This window comes from Sander lucioperca, chromosome 21 (assembly GCF_008315115.2).
Source record: "Sander lucioperca isolate FBNREF2018 chromosome 21, SLUC_FBN_1.2, whole genome shotgun sequence".
NCBI classification, from domain to species: Eukaryota; Metazoa; Chordata; class Actinopteri; order Perciformes; family Percidae; genus Sander; species Sander lucioperca.
The window spans coordinates 1,096,693-1,112,551 of NC_050193.1; the positions used below are offsets into that span (position 1 = coordinate 1,096,693).

The window sequence follows — 15,859 nt, forward strand, 5'->3', positions numbered from 1 at the left end:
TAGTTTGTGTGGTGTGTTGATGTTACTGACTGCAGATAATCAAGATGTTCAGCCAGTTTCAATTTAATTTTTTTTTTGTACAATTGTTATTATGTTAACTTTGATTTACCTAAATATTTTCAAAGAGGTACAGGCAGGTATTTGCTCTCCATTATTTCTCTGCACTTTGTGTGTAATGTTACTGACTAGAGAGATCAGAAGATGTGTGTATATTTTTTATTTATTTAAAGACTGTCTAGCAGTTCACAGATGGCATTTAAAAAGCGCAATCCACATGTTTATACATCATGTTTCTTGAAGTGAATTATCTGAAAAACTGAGTGTGGTAAAACCACAGATTTTTTATTTATTTATGTTCTGATGTTTACAAGATTGGAAGTTCAAATATACTACTTTGATTGAAGTAGTTAAATAAAAATGTCATTCATCAATTCATGCATCACCTCATGTCTTCATAACAGAGGTCTGGCTTCCAGAAAATAACAGTTTCATACAGAAGACAAAAAGCTTAAAAAATAATCGAATATCGAATCGTAATATCGCAATATTGGTGAAAAAAATCGCAATTAGATTATTTTCAAAAATCGTTCAGCTCTACTCCAGTCTGGTCTTCAGTCTCTGGTTGTAAAAGTGGATGTGAGTTCCTGGCTGGTTCTGGTCCTCCACAGTCCTCTCCATCAGCTTCTGTTTCCATCTGACCAACACATTTATGTCTTTTGACATCAGAACACCAGGAAAATCTTTTGTTACAAACACTGCAGCTGAATCTTCTATCTCCTGTGTGGACTGCCATGTGTGACTGTAAATGTCCTCTCTGTGTAAAAGATGTATTACAAACTGAGCAGCTGAAAGGTTTTTCTCCTGTGTGAGTTCTCCTGTGTATCTTTAAAGCTCCACTGTATGTAAAAGATTTCTCACAGACTGAGCAGGTGAAAGGTTTTTCTCCTGTGTGGATTCTCATGTGTAACTGTAAATTTCTAGACATTAAAAACGTTTTCTTACAAACTAAACAGCTGAAAGGTTTCTCTCCTGTGTGAGTACTCATGTGTTTCTTCAGGTTTCCGTTTTGGCCAAATCTTCTCCCACACTCAGAGCAGCTGAATGTTTTCTTACATGTTGAATCATGTTTCAGAGAGTTTAAAGCTGACTGAGGTTCTCTGGTCTCCTTCCAATCAGCACTGTCATCAGTCTCAGGATCAGAAGAGTCTCCAGTCTGGTCTTCAGTCTCTGGTTGTAAAAGTGGATGTGAGTTCCTGTCTGGTTCTGGTCCTCCACAGTCCTCTCCATCAGCTTCTGTTTCCATGTGTTGAGTTTGTCTCTGATGAAGCTGTGAGGACTGAGCTTCCTCTTCATCATCTTCACTCTTCACAGGGACAGGAGTGAATGGGAACTTGGTGATATCAGCCTCCTCCAGCCCTTGAAGCTGCTCTCCCTCCTGACTGCTCCACAGTTCCTCCTGTTCCTCTTTAATGTGTGGGGGGGGGGGGGACTCTGGCTCCTCCTGGTCCACACTGGAGCTACCCTCCTGCTGCTCAGGAGGAACCTCTTCTTTAACCACCAACAGCTGCTCAACATCTGCAGGAAACACACACAGAGAAATGTTGTGGAACTGTATTTTATCAGCTGGATTGTGATTGTTATAAAGAAATAGTGGTTGTTCAGTCAGTTCCTTAGGTTACATCTACACTACTAGTTTTCATTTTCAGCCTTGGGAAACTGTTGGAAAAGCTGTTGACTGACATATTAGTGCCCTCTTGTCATGAAATAATGCAACTGCGCTGTTGAGCACAAAGTGGCGCAGTTGGTAATGAAGAGGAATAACAAGAGACACGTCAGAATAACAGAGTGTGAAGTGGACTTTACTGCCTTCAAATGGTTTAAGTGGTGCAATGGGGCACTATTGCGCTTTACAGCAGATGAACACATGCACATGCCGAGACACACAAACACCCACACACACACACATACACATACACCCACCCACCCCCATAAACACAGACATTCATACAAACAGCAGCTGAGAACTACCTCACACACACACACAGTAGCTGAAACCTGCGAAAGATCACACTATTGTGCTTTTCAGCAGATGAACATGCGCACACACACACACACACACACACACACACACACACACACACACACACACACACACACACGTTGCATAGGGCAATGGATCACACTACTATTCTTTTCAGCAGTTTAACTTGCTGCTGGCCAATGTACGTTCACTGGAAAATAAGATGGACGAGCTGAGGACTAGAACTACAACTCAGCGTGAGTTAAGGGAATGCTGTGCTCTTGTTCCTACAGAAACCTAGCTTTCAAACACCACGCCAGACTCGGCTCTCCTGCTAGACACACATTCCATCATGGTGTGGGGACGTGCGGCTTGTTGAAAAACACTGCTCAGCTGATATTCAACTGTTATTCGTGCAGTGCAGACCCTTTTATTTACCAAGGGAGTTCAGCGCTGTGCTTCTGCTGGCTGCTTACATCCCGTGATGACGTTACATGACGTCATCAGCAGGCATGAGACTGCACACCTGAATGCCATGTTCATTGTGGCTGGTGAGTTTAATCACTGCACCCTCAGGATTGTTCTCCCCAAATACCATCAACACGTTAGCTTTCCAACAAGGGAGAGGAACATTCTAGACCAAGTGTACAGCAACGTGAAGGATGCCTACAAGGCTGTGCCTCTGCCTCACTTTGGACAATCAGACCACATCTCAGTATTCCTCTATCCATCATACCACATCTCAGTATTCCTCTATCCATCATACCACATCTCAGTATTCCTCTATCCATCATACCACATCTCAGTATTCCTCTATCCATCATACCACATCTCAGTATTCCTCTATCCATCATACCACATCTCAGTATTCATCTATCCATCATACCACATCTCAGTATTCCTCTATCCATCATACCACATCTCAGTATTCCTCTATCCATCATACCACATCTCAGTATTCCTCTATCCATCATACCACATCTCAGTATTCCTCTATCCATCATACCACATCTCAGTATTCCTCTATCCATCATACCACATCTCAGTATTCCTCTATCCATCATACCACATCTCAGTATTCCTCTATCCATCATACCACATCTCAGTATTCCTCTATCCATCATACCACATCTCAGTATTCCTCTATCTATCATACCACATCTCAGTATTCCTCTATCTATCATACCACATCTCAGTATTCCTCTATCTATCATACCACATCTCAGTATTCCTCTATCCATCATACCACATCTCAGTATTCCTCTATCTATCATACCACATCTCAGTATTCCTCTATCTATCATGCCACATCTCAGTATTCCTCTATCCATCATACCACATCTCAGTATTCCTCTATCTATCATACCACATCTCAGTATTCCTCTATCCATCATACCACATCTCAGTATTCTTCTATCCATCATACCACATCTCAGTATTCCTCTATCCATCATACCACATCTCAGTATTCCTCTATCCATCAGACCACATCTCAGTATTCCTCTATCCATCATACCACATCTCAGTATTCCTCTATCCATCATACCACATCTCAGTATTCCTCTATCCATCATACCACATCTCAGTATTCCTCTATCCATCATACCACATCTCAGTATTCATCTATCCATCAGACCACATCTCAGTATTCCTCTATCCATCAGACCACATCTCAGTATTCCTCTATCCATCATACCACATCTCAGTATTCCTCTATCCATCAGACCACATCTCAGTATTCCTCTATCCATCATACCACATCTCAGTATTCCTCTATCCATCATACCACATCTCAGTATTCCTCTATCCATCATACAGGCAACAGGAAGGCCCTACAGGAGTATGAAAGCACGGACAACAAGACTCACAACCAGCTTCTATCCACAGGCCATCAGACTCCTGAACACTGCAATATCCCCCACACACACTCCATCCTCCATCCTAAACTCCTGGACTCACACCACATCCAGAGCTGTCTAGACACAGTGCACTTTATCCATATTCTTATCTCCATTTTGTATCTCTTTTTCAAACTATTTATTACTTTTTCATTGTTTGTTTTTAACTTAATTTCATTCGTTGTGTTAGGAAGACTAGCAAATCAAACTTGTCATTGCATGGTGTAAGTTGTCTTTACTGTGCATTAGACAGTAAACCTGTTGAATCTTGCTAGTTTAGCTGTTCCTCTCTAGTTCTAGTAAGACTGTTGTATTTGGACAATGTTGACATTCTCCTATGTAAATGGCTTGGATGTCTATTTTTATTGCAACTTAATGGAGAAAGCAGTGACATTTCTTTCCAGATAATGATAAATTGACTATTGCTAGAAATAAGCCATTTAAGCTAAGTATAAGGTTACTTGAATTCTCATTATGTTTTTGTATCTTGTATTTATTCTTGTTATAGACACACACACACACACACACACACACACACACACACACACAACCACTCAGTGGTTACAATACTGTGCTGTTGTGTTCCAAGGCGAACATCACTACTATGTAACAATCACCTATACAGTCCTAAGGGAATACCTATTAAATAAGAACCTTTGTTTATCTAGAAAACAGCCCCGAAATCCCCATCACCAAACCCACCAGACTCCATGTAAATAATCACTACTTTTAGCGTGTATAGAGCCAGCATATTTCCACATGTAAATGTGTGAATTAAGAGTTTATTTCAACCAAACCAGAGTGGTGATTGTTGGAACAGTGGAAAGATGAAGCATGACGGATGTTGATAGTGTTATTGTGTTTCTGTCCACTTTGAATGCCTCACATGGAAAAGCATCTCCATGTGGTTGGATTTGAAAAAAAAAACAGTCTGCTTCTTACTCAAACCAATTTCACTGTCCAGATTGGAATTTATGAAGGCAGAGAGATACATGTGAAATTATAAATTCTGAATGACAGAACATTATACAACACTTTAATACTGAAACACACATTTAGTAGTAAAATGTACGAAGTAGTAACAATGGTTTGTCGTGTGTTTAGACCGCAGATTTTTTTTGTGACTCAGACCAGATGTTATAACAATAAGTTACATAAAATGTAATCTTTTCTAGTTCTAATTTGGGCTGCATAATCAAAATGAGATACAGCTAGGCTTTTTTGTGATGTGACATCAGTCTTGACAGTCAAATCAGAATTCATGCAACTTTGATGTCACTCTAGATCAGGGGTCTCAGACTCAGGGGGCTGAAGTGATCCCTGAGCAAATGCGCCTAAAGGTGCCGAAGCAAGCGGCAACCTCCAGTTACTGTACTTTTTTTAAGTGCAATTATCAGACAGCTTTAATTTACTATTTCTTTCACATAAACACATGACAAGGTTCAAAATATGTTGGTAATGGTATTACAAAAGTACATTTTGAGAATATTGCCCTTTCTTGGAGTGATTTAATGCTGCTGGCCACAAAAATCATGTGGCATGTCTTTGCATCCTCTTTCAGGCTGTGGCCAGTGCACTACAGTCTAATATGCGGCACATTTAAAAATAGGAGAGTCAATCAAAAAATGTGATATGGGCAATAAACAAAGCCTGCAGTGTGAATGTAGTTTAACAGTTTTCTTGACATATTTTTAACACCATGCCCACATAATGCCCAAACAACATACTAGCAGGGCTGCCATTATATCAAGTCATATTGTCCCATCACAACTACCTTTCAAGAGTTGATTATGTTTTAATGAAAGTAATCATGCTATGTAGGAAAGCAGGAGATACATATGTATGGAAATAATCTAGAATATCAAGACCTGTATATTTGTTTCTGTCAGGTAAAAGTATCTCCATTTAATCAGAGCTACCAGAGCTTTGTGATAATCAGCATAAGTCAAGTCAGAGTTCTGAGGAAATGCCAGATGCAACACTTCAAAAGTGCACAGAAATTATACATAAATATATTTTACATTTTACTTATTTAGCTGACGCTTTTATCCAAAGTGACTTACAAAGGTTAAATATGTCAGAGGTCACATCTCTGGAGAAACTAGGTAACCCATTTTGTTCAGGGCACAATGGTGGATGTATCACAGTGGGATTTGAAACCAGGTTTCTCACACCAAAGGCATTATTGAGTTTGTGCACATTTAGTTGGAGTATACTAAAACACAGTAGCCAGAAATATTTTATTATAACCTTGTGAAATACAGGTAAAAAAAATTCAATATTTACTGCAGTGCTTTTATGCTTTTTGTCAGTTTACACACAAAATATATCTAATAGGTTATTTTGATTTGCTTGAAAAGAGAAAAGCAACATAATGTGTGAAGTGCTTTATTGGATGGCATCAATAGGCTATTCAATCAATCAATCAATCTTTATTTGTATATCACTTTACATACTAAATAATGACAATAATGCTTGGATATATATACAATTAAATGAGCAACTTAAATTTTCATAATCACAGGCTATAAGTCATCTACAGTATTTTAACAGAGTGACTTTAGGGTTCCGGTTGCGGCAGACAGGCGGTTATTTGAAATGGAATGAAGCCCACCCACGGCATTCTCATGACAGTGGTCGAACACGCCCCACACTCCAGTCCAGTTGGTGACGGGTGCGCATGTGTGTATGATTGCGCGGGCAGCGCGTTTGTAGTTCACAAGTAGGTATATGTGGTCTTCTTGCGCGGCTTTCTGTGACGTTAACGTTACATTTGACTGTTTGAAATGAACAATGTCATAAATAAAAATAGATTCAGAGCTGTGCAACGGAGATTTTACGATGGTAAAACAGCCACAATCCAGTAAGAAACATTGCTGGAGGAAGAGTATTTTTCACAATGAGGACATTTTTTGCGACGTGGAGGAGTGGGGCGCCATTGAAGGATTGGAGCAGCACTGAACACATATCATGTAAGTGTTTTAATAAACAAAATGCTTTCTATACACTAACCAACATATTCAGTTCTTTAAAGAAACGGTAGCCAAATATTTACAGAACGGTATTAGGCCACTTAGTGATAATAAAAACGAACTCCTTCCAAGTTAAGCTAACATTAACGTTAGCTTATCAAAAGTGACATACCCTTGTAACGTTAAGGTTTGTAAGTTCTGCAAAGCATCGATTTCTTGGTTTATTTTTCATGTTAACATTCATATAATGCATCTTGCAAAACATTACATTTCACTGTGGACATGTCGAAAGCTGTGCTGCTTTTATGACAGTGGTTGCACTTCAAAAGCATAGCTATGCAAGTTAACTTGCCGATTCCACAGGCATACAGTTAAACCAGTGCCACAAACACATGGAAAGAAATGCTTAAGCTGCATTTTAGCTATCTCATTTTTATGTAAATATGTTGTGTATATCTTAATAACTAATCTAATATGCATTAATATCTAATAATGTCATAGCAAAATAATGTCTCGTTATTGAGGTTTAAATATACTTTTTGTTCTGTGCTTATATGCAGAATCAAGAAGACCCAGCCAGCCACCTCTTCACCTGAGGGAGAAACTGCCCAGCCCTGTCTTCCCCCAGTCAAATAACCATTCCATGTGGCAGCAGCATGTGGGTGGACAAGTTCCAGGTGCCATGGGAAAGAAGAGCCATTGATGCTGGTAAGAAGCCTTCTAGAACTTGAACAACTTGAACAGCTGTTGTAAAGGTTACTTATTTGTTGTGAACAGAGTACAATATTTAATCCTCCACAATTCTATTTTTCATCTTGTTGCCACATATATAATCTAGTAGTAATCTTGGGTTTATCAGATAAAGTTAGTATGAAAGGCTGACTAAAATCCCAAAATTTTGCAGCTGCTGTTTCAGAATTTTATGAAATGTCATGAAGTCACAAATATATGACTCTGCGAAGGCTTTTATTTTATAACAGTAATGACTAGGGCTGGACGATATGGCCAAAATTTATATCACGATATATTCCGTAATTTCGGTCAATACGATATAATTCCAATACCGATATGAACAATATAAATGCCTCAGGAAAACTGCCAAGAATGCCCACAATGGATGTCTGTACCTACAAATGTCTAAAAAAATTAATGTTCACCTTTTATTTGTATTTAGCCTTCATACAATCAAGAAATGTGAAATCACTGTCAAACATAAAACTCTCAATTTGGCAATATTAAAAGCTTTGACTTTAAACGACAATATAGACTGATTATCAATTACCAAGACTATGGTGGCCCAACACAGTCTAATTTGTTACATCATAGTTTCAAAATTAACTGAAAATATAGTTTTAGTAGTTCCATTTAACATTCAGTTTGGGGGTTGGTGAGGCGATAAGACACATGACTTTGGTGTGAGAGACCTGTGTTCTATTCTCACTGCAACAAATCCATTGTGTCCTTGAGCAAGTTACTTAGTTGATGCGTGTAATCTCTGACATACACTCACTGGACACTTTATCAGGTACACTTTGCTAGTACCGGTTTAGACCCCTATTGCCTTCAGAACTGCCTTAATTCTTTGTGGCATACAACAAGGTGTTGGAAACATTCCTCAGAGATTTTGGTCCATATTGACATGATAGCATCACACAGTTGCTGCAGATTTGTCAGCTGCACATCCATGATGCGAAGGCTGTTTGAAGCCTGAACCGTTGATACAAGGCAGGATGGATCCATGCTTTCATGTTGTTTACGCCAAATTCTGACCCACCATCTGAATGTCGCAGCTGAAATCCAGACTCATCAGACCAGGCAACATTTTTTCAATCTTCTATTGTCCAGTTTTTGTGAGTCTTTGCGACTTGTAGCCTCAGTTTCCTGTTCTTAGCTGACAGGAGTGGCACCCGGTGTGGTCTTCTGCTGCTGTAGCCCATCTACTTTAAAGTGCCCATATTATGAAAAAATCACTTTTTCTGGGATTTGGGGTGTTATGTTGTGTCTCTGGTGCTTCCACACACATACAAACTTTGAAAAAAATCCATCCATGCTGTTTAGAGTGAGATACAGTTTCTGAATGTGTCCTGCCTTCAGTCTCTGAGTGAGCTGTTCAAAATCGGCACGGCTTGTGACGTCACAAGCCGAAACGAGCTGGCTAACCGCAACCATTAGCTCGTAGCGTTAGCATGCTAACGCTAATGCTAACGCTAGCATGCTACCTCGTTCTCAGTAGCAAAGCACTGCTACAACACACACAAGTTCACCATAATCTACAAAAGAACTACTTACATGTGCGCCCTCATTTAGAAGTCTCCCAGCTAGTCCTGCCTTGTAACTGACCGAAGTTGTAGAAACAGCCTTTCTTTTACTGTCTATGGAGCTAGCTAGCTGACATGATCTACATCTGAGCTACTGAGCATGTGCAGTGCAATCAAAGATAGTACAGAAGAAGAAGAAGAAAAGAGGTCTGACTCTGTAGCTAAAACAGAGACCAGCTGAAAAGAGGATCTGCAGCAGTGAGAGAGAGCACCAAAATATGGTGTTTTTTGAAAATTAAACCATGTAAACCTATTCTGGTACAACCTTAAAATACAATTATGAACCTGAAAATGAGCATAATATGGCTGCTTTAAGGTTGGATGTGTTGTGCGTTCAGAGATGGTATTCTGCATACCTTGGTTGTAACGAGTGTACCATCTCAAATCAGTCTGCCCATTCTCCTCTAACATCAAAATGATATTTTGTACAATATGTGAACACACACTGAATATGTATTCCCTTTTCAGGATGTTGGAGACATACCAGAAAGGTGCAGTGGTCAATGAGGAGCAAGTGCCTGCAGAAATCACCTTTTTCAAACTCATCACATGTCAATCATACTCAACCATCAGGTTTTAATGTGTCACAGACCTTGGATAGATATACTGATGATTTTGTTTGGCGTTAATTATGCTTTCCAATTAAGCTACCTTAAAAAGCTTAGTGTTTTTTTGACTTCATCCAGAGGTTTTGTAGTATGAAGTCAGAAGAGTCCAAAAAATTTACTTTGGGCTTGCATGCCGTAAACTAGCATACAAATGGATTTATTAAGACTGCCCTAAATGTTCCATATATTGTACAGTGTGCTATGGCCATTCAGTGTGTATGGTGTTTAAATAGGTATAATACAAACCATTTATTTATTTATATGTTAAAATGTTCTGCTTGGGTTTTGTTTGGATCACATTCCTGTATATTTCCCTGCATGGATTTTCATCTATTTTGTATACCAAGTAACTCCAGTGCACACAGATACACAAACTTGGCTCTAGAAAGTCAGAAACATAATTGAATCAAGAAAGTGAGGAAGTCTTTGAATTGTACATGGAAGCTCACTGTATGGAATACTACCATTTTGTATTAGCCTCTCATATCTATTACAGTCCTATCAAAGCAAAATGGCAAAATTCATTTCTTTATGTCGCCCCAGTTGGATTTTAAATAATATATCTGAAAATGCTATCAGTAATGTAAATAAAATGAAATGTTTTTGTGTTATGAAGGATTTTAGTTGGACTTTTTTGTTGGGGGGTGGACAATTCTGTAAACAGAAATGTTTAACTTAACAAAAGGGCCTGTATGATGCTGCATTTCAAGCCCTATATTGTAGTTCTGTGATCCCTGTATGGTAGCTTATGGTAGAAAACTGTTGAAAACAATTCTGAACGGTGGGAAATCTGAGGTTTTGGCTCACAGGGATTTCTTTTAAATATGTTTAACTCAATATTTGACACTTTGGCCATGTTTAGCATAAACATCTGACATTGTAACATCAGATATGACAGAAAACACAGAAAAGCTTAATAGGTCTCCTTTAACAAATAGTATCAATCAAAAAGGGTTTCTGGTCTCTATTCTAACATAAATTAATAATATATACTACTATACTGTAATATAAAATGTAAATGTGGCAATTTCAGTAAATTAACAAGCAAATCCATATAAAATTATTGAAGAAATATATTTTACTGTCAATTGTCACTAATTGCACCTACTTTTAGAAATTTAGAAAGTTTTATTTATTTATTATTTTAATATTTGTGAATTGTACATTTTCTTCTTTGTGTGTGTAATTACAGTGATTGTGGCTGTTTTAAATGATAACTGTATTTTGGCAGTTTAATAATGCGTATAGACATTTATACACTGATTAAAAAAGCAATTATTCAAGGTTTGTTTTCAAAATGTCCATCATTTTACGAGCTATTTGTCAATTTACAAGTATTCTATGTAAAATCACAGAAAAAAATACTTTTTTTGCTGTTAATTCCCACTAATTGTATCGACTTTTAGCAGTGTTTTTACAGTATTAAACTTACACTTAACAGTTTTATCTTTTAAATAAAAAAAGAATATTCGTGAAAATACGATACATTGTGAATGTATTTTAAAAGTCATTTTATGTGAAAAAACGTACATTTTCTTTAAAATAATGGAAATGCTATGCTTATTCACAGCTACAGGTTTTTTATGTTATTTTACATTAGACATTTAAATTCACAGTTTATTTTTGTAATTTATTGGTGTTTTCATGTATTTAAAAAATACAGAAAAAATCTGTAAAATTAACAAGAAAAAGTATGTAAAATTACAGATTTTTTTTACAGTGTACGCCAGGATCCTGTTTGTGGACTTCAGCTCTGCCTTCAACACCATCATCCCGGCTCTGCTTCAGGAGAAGCTCTCCCAGCTTGGTGTGCCTGACTCCACCTGCAGGTGGATCACTGACTTCCTGTCTGGCAGGAAGCAGACATCTCCAACTCACAGACCATCAGCACCGGATCCCCCCAGGGCTGCGTTCTTTCTCCTCTGCTCTTCTCCCTGTACACCAACAGCTGCACCTCCAGTCACCAGTCCGTCAAGCTTCTGAAGTTTGCAGACGACACCTCCCTCATCGGACTCATCTCTGATGGAGACGAGTCCACCTACAGGTGGGAGGCTGACCACCTGGTGACCTGGTGCAACCAAAACAATCTAGAGCTCAACGCTCTAAAGACAGTGGAGATGGTTGTGGACTTCAGAAAGAACCCAGCCTCACCTGCCCCCATCACCCTCTGTGGCTCCACAATTGACACTGTGGAGTCTTTCCGCTTCCTGGGAACTACCATCTCCCAGGACCTCAAGTGGGAACTGAACATCAGCTCCCTCGTCAAGAAAGCACAACAGAGGATGTACTTCCTGCAGCAGCTGAAGAAATTCAACCTGCCAAAGACAATGATGGTGCACTTCTACACAGCCATCATTGAGTCCATCCTCACATCCTCCATCACCATCTGGTACACTGCTGCCACTGCCAAGGACAAGGGCAGGCTGCAGCGTGTCATTCGGTCAGCTGAGAAGGTGATTGGCTGCAATCTGCCGCCGCTCCAGGACCTATACGCCACCAGGACTCTGAAGCGTGCTGGAAAGATTGTGGCTGACCCCTCCCACCCCGGACACAAGCTCTTTGAGCCACTCCCCTCTGGCAGGAGGCTGAGGTCCATCAGGACCAAAACCTCACGCCACATAAACAGTTTTTTCCCCTCCGCCACTAGCCTTCTAAACAAGGCTCGGAATCCATCCTGACTCTCTCCACACCCCACCTCTGGCTCCTCATGCCACTGTACCTACTCTGCTGTAGCGTCCCTTTTCACTACTGTTTAACTTATTTTACTATTTATTTAAATTTATTTTATCGTTATTAATACATACTGTGTGTATATGTTTATACTTATATTGTTTATATTCTTTTTATCCTTCTTATATTTGAATGTGTGACATGCTCCAACAACACCATGACAAATTCCTCGTATGTGCAACATACTTGGCAATAAAGCCCTTTCTGATTCTGATTCTGATTCTGACGTTGTCGTATTGCTAATTGTATTTTAATTTTATTTCCTTTCACTCCTCTGTTGTTATGTAATGATTGAAAACGTGGTCTCGAAAACGAGATAATACATCTCAAGGGGTTTATCCTAATAAACAAATTTGAATATATACACGTTAATCTGCATCTGTGTGTGTGTGTGTGTGTGTGTGTGTGTGTGTCTGTTCGTGCGTGTATGTTTGTATGCTTGTGTGTGTGCTTTCATATGTGCATCTGTCTGTCTGTTGTGTGTGTATGTGTCTGTGTGTGTGTGTGTCTGTCTGTGTCTGTGTGTGTCTGTGTGTGAGTGTGTGTGTGTGTGTGTCTTTATGGGGAAAAGTCTTGGACCCCATACCGCCAGCACATCACCAACCTAGAGGCCTTCCATATCCGCTGCCTACAGAAGATCCTCAGTTTGTCCTGGGAAGATTGAATCCCCCGTACAGACATCCTCAGTAACACCGATTCAATCTGTACGGAAGCAGCCGTGGCCAAAAAACATCTGCGCTGGATAGGGCACACCATACGCATGCCTGAACACCACCTGCCCCGTCAAGTCCTCTGCAGTCAACTAACGGGCGCTAAGCACTCCGCTGGAGGGCAAAAGCGGCGCTTTAAGGACTACACCAGGGACCTCCTAAAACGAGCGAACATCCCCCTTACGCAGCTTGAATCTCTGGCACTCGACAGACCAGCCTGGCAGGTCACCAGTGCCACTGCAGTCTCTCAAATACACCAAATCAGCCAAGACGAACGATCTGAGAGGCGCATTAAGAGACACCAGCGGCCGGCTGGTACCCCCCTGGCATCTGGTTTCCCCTGCTCCATCTGCGGACGAGGGTGCGGCTCAAGGATCGGACTCTACGCCCACGAGAAGTGGCACCAGTGGCAAGGTTGCTGAACCCACCCCCCCTCCCACCCCCCTCCCTGGAGCAAGTGTCATCATCGAACACGATGGACAGCTAAGAGTGTGTGTGTGTGTGTGTGTGTGTGTGTGTGTGTGTCATTCATTCTGATCTATATTTAGGTTTCTAGTAATGGCGCCTTCTAGTGGCCGTAGTAGAAACAAACACGATTGACGATGTTTGTCAAAACTCAGACTCAAAAAGCCATATCACAAAATTTCATCTCATACATTTATTTACTATTTTCATCATAAATTACACAACTTTGTGAACTCATTTCAAACACAGAAACAACTCATACACAGATCACAAGTTAAGGTTTGTTTTCTAAAAGAGATTTGATGAATTTCAGAAAGCAAAGATCAACGTTTTCAGATTTAGCCCCCCAAATGATCTCTTTACACGTCAGTGTGGGACAGATTTGGGCGTCACTATACAGAAATCTGAGTTTGTTCTGAACATTTTGATGTGAAACACTCGGGGATCACTTATATACAAATACCTTAAAAAGGTGAATTTAACAAGATGTGTGAAGATGCTCTCTGACCTCTGAGGGTTAATATGTTGTGTGTTTGCAGGGCTACTTGGTGATCGGGGGGGGCCTGAACCTCAATGGGTGGTGATGTCATCCATCTGTCTTCAACCGCTGATCCTGGGGTCGAGTCACGGTGCAGCAGCTTCAGTCAGGGACTCCAACTTCTCCTTTTCCGAGCCTCCTTGATATCTTTATTATTATTATTATTATTATTATTAGTGGCCGAGCAGCAAAGATGCAGGACCCTGTTGTTTAGGGGCCGAGCTGTTAGAATGGTTTACTGCATACAGTAGTGTTAACAAATACTGCATACAGTAGTGTTAACAAATACTGCATACAGTAGTGTTAACAAATACTGCATACAGTAGTGTACACAAATACTGCATACAGTAGTGTTAACAAATACTGCATACAGTAGTGTACACAAATACTGCATACAGTAGTGTTAACAAATACTGCATACAGTAGTGTTAACAAATACTGCATACAGTAGTGTGAACAAATACTGCATACAGTAGTGTTAACAAATACTGCTTACAGTAGTGTACACAAATACTGCATACAGTAGTGTTAACAAATACTGCATACAGTAGTGTGAACAAATACTGCATACAGTAGTGTTAACAAATACTGCATACAGTAGTGTTAACAAATACTGCATACAGTAGTGTGAACAAATACTGCACACATCTTCCAAACTACATCTTTAGTGTTAGTGGAAGAAAAAAATCACAACATTCTGAGATCACTATCCCAAAAAATGAATTACATTTTTTTTTTTAATTGTGTCCCCATCTACGCTATTTCAGTCGATGCAAAATAGAGTTAAACATCAGCTTGTGAAAATGTATTACAGGCATCTTCATGTGTAGCGGTGCATAGAGAATTAAATTGAACTTATATTCATAGGTTTGCATTCTAGCGCTGGGTTTATACAGGCAGTAGTCTCTCCTGTCTAGACCCTCCTCCACAGCTCTGCGAAGGAGGGTCTGACTAGTCCACACAGCATTCCTGGATGGGAGGAAAAGGTGCTCTGGTTTATTGGCATTTCTTTAAACCAATCACAATCATCTTGGGTGGTGCTAAGCTCCGGACGGAGCCACGGTGCCTCTGCTAAATAGTCTCAGGAAGGAACTTGTTTTGGTGGAACATGTGTACGTTCAAAACTAGTTTTAGTCGTGCAACAGAAAACTCAGATTGGACAGATAGTCTAGCTAGCTGTCTGGATTTACCCTGCAGAGATCTGAGGAGCAGTTAACCATAGTCCTCACAAATCCACCAGAGGTTAGAACGCCAACACAGAGACAGAGGAAGGGGACGGACATCTGGCAGCACCGGAGTAATCCCAGAAGTGAAAAGTCGAGGATATAGACTATAGCAGCTACTGCCCTGCAGAAGTTGACTCTGATGTTGAAGCTGCCTGTGAAAACCCAGTGTAAAGCGCAGTGAGACAAAATCTATGTTGTTGTGGGTTTTTTCATAGCAGCAACCAGTAATGACTGCCCCCCCCCTCTCATTCTAACCAATCCCATAATTTGTCCCGCCCCTGCTCGTACTGACCCAGGTCGTTGTTACTCACAGTGAAATGGACCCTAGTCTACCCAGATCCAACCCAAGTAGATGGAGGAGGGGTACCACCTGG

At 40.1% G+C, this 15,859-nt stretch overlaps 2 protein-coding genes, 1 long non-coding RNA gene and 1 pseudogene across 3 annotated transcripts in view; 3 read left to right on the forward strand and 1 right to left on the reverse strand.

Moving 5' to 3' along the window:
- Nucleotides 1-15,859, forward strand: part of LOC116055156 (SE-cephalotoxin-like) — a 521,701-nt gene that overhangs the window by 397,245 nt on the left and 108,597 nt on the right. The gene's annotated exons all lie outside the window — the stretch shown is intronic.
- The window catches only part of LOC116062301, a 1,036,964-nt pseudogene that overhangs the window by 386,475 nt on the left and 634,630 nt on the right, over nt 1-15,859 (forward strand).
- LOC116055159 overlaps nt 1-15,859 on the forward strand; it is a 137,506-nt gene that overhangs the window by 72,071 nt on the left and 49,576 nt on the right. The window lies entirely within an intron of this gene.
- The window catches only part of LOC118494132, a 17,228-nt gene continuing 2,142 nt past the window's right edge, over nt 774-15,859 (reverse strand). Inside the window, exons 2-4 of the long non-coding RNA XR_004896195.1 lie at nt 11,563-11,567; nt 9,180-9,188; nt 774-875 (exon numbers count right to left, since the gene is read on the reverse strand). This is a non-coding gene — a long non-coding RNA (uncharacterized LOC118494132). The remainder of the gene's footprint in view (nt 876-9,179; nt 9,189-11,562; nt 11,568-15,859) is intronic.